This window comes from Trichosurus vulpecula, chromosome 3 (assembly GCF_011100635.1).
Source record: "Trichosurus vulpecula isolate mTriVul1 chromosome 3, mTriVul1.pri, whole genome shotgun sequence".
Classification (NCBI taxonomy): Eukaryota; Metazoa; Chordata; class Mammalia; order Diprotodontia; family Phalangeridae; genus Trichosurus; species Trichosurus vulpecula.
The window spans coordinates 14,830,610-14,833,617 of record NC_050575.1 but is presented as its reverse complement, the minus strand read 5'-3'; the positions used below and the strand labels follow the sequence as shown (position 1 = coordinate 14,833,617).

At 35.7% G+C, this 3,008-nt stretch overlaps 1 non-coding gene across 1 annotated transcript; it reads left to right on the top strand.

The window, feature by feature from the left end:
- The first annotated feature begins 2,606 nt into the window (after positions 1 to 2,606).
- On the top strand, positions 2,607 to 2,711 carry LOC118845244. Its single transcript, XR_005010102.1, has one exon. It is a non-coding gene; the product is annotated as a U6 spliceosomal RNA (small nuclear RNA).
- The last annotated feature ends 297 nt before the right edge of the window (positions 2,712 to 3,008 follow it).

Sequence of the window (3,008 nt, the reverse complement as noted above, 5' to 3'; positions counted from 1 at the left end):
CCCCAGTGCTCTTCCTCCCCCAAGGACCAAGGACCAGGACTGTGACTCACATCCAAGCAGGGCAAAACAAGAGAACACTACCTCAGTGGCAGCAAAGAGATCCCTGCACTCCCACTTTGATCAGCCGCTTGATTCCTCCCACTTTCTGTGGGCATGGAGCTCCAGAAGTAGCTGCGCCCCAGGGCTGGGGCTGGACCATGCCCCTCTCTCACCCAGGTCCAACAATTTTCCCACTGACCTGCTAAGTTGTCTTTGGCATTTGGGGGTTGAGAAGTCTGGAAACCACCACAGCTGCCAGTGATTCAGTGCCCTGAGCCCTGCTCCACTTGCCTGGTCTGTCCTGGTGTGGCCCATGCTGTGCTGCGCTCTGCTCCCTGAACGATGTGATAGACCCTTCCAGTGACCATCCTGGCCATCTTGGGATGGAGACTTGTTTCCTCTGTCATTTTATGGGTTCTGTAGCTCTAGAATTTGTTTAGAGTCATTTTTTTTACAGGCGTTAGGAGGCATTTGGGGGAGAGTTCAAGTGAGTCCCTGTTTTCACACTTCCCTATAATGCCACTCTTTATGTCTAAGTTATGTACATGTTTGGAGCTTATTGTAGTATATGGTGTGAGATGTTCATCTACACCTAGTTTCTGTCAGACTATTTTACAGATTTTCCAGCAGTTTTTATCAAATAGTGAGTTCTTTTTCCAGTAGCTGGGATCTTTGAGTTTATGAAACACTAGTTTACTGTACTTATTTGCTTCTGTATATTGTGTGCCTAATCTATTCCACTAATTAAACTATTTTTTATCCAGTGCCAATTTTTTTATAATTACAGCGGTATTAATATAGTTCAAGATCAGTGACCACTAGACCTCCTTTTTTCTCACTTAAAAATATTCCTTTGAAAAAGCTAGTTACATCCAGAGAAACAGCTATGGAGTCTGAATGCAGATTGAGGCAAACTATTTGTTCTCCTTATTTTTTTCTTTTTTCCTCTTTTTTTTTTGGTTTTGTTTCTTCTCTCTCATGATTCATTCCATTGGTCATAATTCTTCTTTGCAACTTGACTATTATGTAAATAAGTTTAATGGGAAGGTTTATGTAGAAAATCTATATCAGACTGTATGCCGTCTTGTAAATGAAAAATAAAAAATCTGATTAAAAAATATTCCTTTGACCCACATGTACAAAAATATTTATAGCAGTTCTTTTTGTTGTGGACAAGAATTTAAAATTGAGGGGATGCCCATTAATTGGGGAATGGCTGAGCAAATTGTGGCACATAAATGTAATGGAATACTATTGTTCCATAAGAAATGATGAACAGACACACTTCAGAAAAAACTGGAAAAACTTACATGAACTGATGCTGATGGAAGTGAGCAGAACCAAGAGAACATTGTACAAAATAATAGCAACATTATGTGATGACTAACTTTGATAGACTTAGCTCTTCTCGGCAATGCAAGGATCTAAGGCAACTCCAAAAGACTCATGATGGAAAATGCTCTGCACATCCAGAAAAATAACTATGGAGTATGAATGCAGATCAAAGCACACTATTTGTGCTCTCTCTTTTTGTTTGTTTGTTTCTTCTTTCTCATGGTTACTCCCATTGTTTCTAATTCTTCTTATGACTGGACTAATGTGAAACTATGCCTAATTTGAATGTATATCTAGAGCCTGTATCAGATTGCATGCTACCTTGGTGCGGGGGAGGAAGGGGGGAAATTTAGAACTCAAAATCTTATGGAAGTGAATGTTGAAAACTAAAAATAAATAAATAATTTAATTTTAAAAAGTGGGCACTTAAGTCTCCCTATATTTTGTTTCTAAACACAAAATAACTTTTTAATATTAGAGTATTGAAATATACATATATGTGTGTGTATATATATATATATTCCTTTGATATTCTTGATTTTTTTTCCTCCAGATAAATTTTACTATTTTTTCAAGCTGTATAAAGTAATTATTTGGTAGTTCGATTCATATGATGTTGCATAATTAAAGTAATTTAGGTAGAATTGTCATTTTTATTATATTAGCTCAATCTACTCATGAGCAACTTATATTTTTCCAATTGTGTAGATTTTCTTTTATTTGTACAAATAGTATTTTGTGATTGTATTCAGATAGTTCTTATACTTATCTTGGGATGTAGACTCCCAAGTATTTTATACCATCTAAAATTATTCTAAATGGAAACTCTTTTTCTATCTCTTCCTGCTGAACTTTGTTGGTAATATATAGTATATATATATGGTAATATATATTGTTTTATATCCTATAACTTTGCTTAGGTTGTTAATTGTTTCAATTATTTTTAGTTGACTCCCTAGGGTTCTCTAAGTGAAACATTATGTCATCTGCAAAGGGTGGTAATTTTGTTTCCTCTTTGCCTATGCTTATTCCTTTAATTTATTTTTTTTCTTGCTATAGCTAGTATTTCTAGTACATGTCCTTGTTTCATTCTTGATCTTATCGGAAAGCTTCTAGCTTGTCCCCATTGTAGATAATGCTAGCTCTTGGTTTTAAATGGATTCTATTTATCATTTTAAGTAAAGCTAAATTTGTTCCTTTGCTTTCTAGTTTTTTTTTAAATAGGAATGGGTGTCTGCTTTGGCAGCACATATACTAAAATTGGAAAGATACAGAGAAGATTAGCATGGCCCTTGCCCAAGGATGACACAGAAATTCATGAAGCATTCCATATTTTATTGTAACTTCTAAGAACCTTATTGTTATTAGGGCAGTTAGAAGCAGTGTACATAGACAAAGGACACAGGTATGAATTGTCTATCATGGGATGATTCCAAAAAAGAAAAAAAATAAGGGGTGAAAAAGAGGGATGTACTGGGAGAAGGTAGAAGGGAGAGGAAAAATGGGAGAAATTATATAAAAAAGTGCAAAAGGAAGAGGTTTTCTGGTGGAGAAGATGGGGGGATGAACAACATTTGAATGTTATTTCTCATTAGAATTGGCTCAAAGAGGGAATAACATACATATTCAGTTGG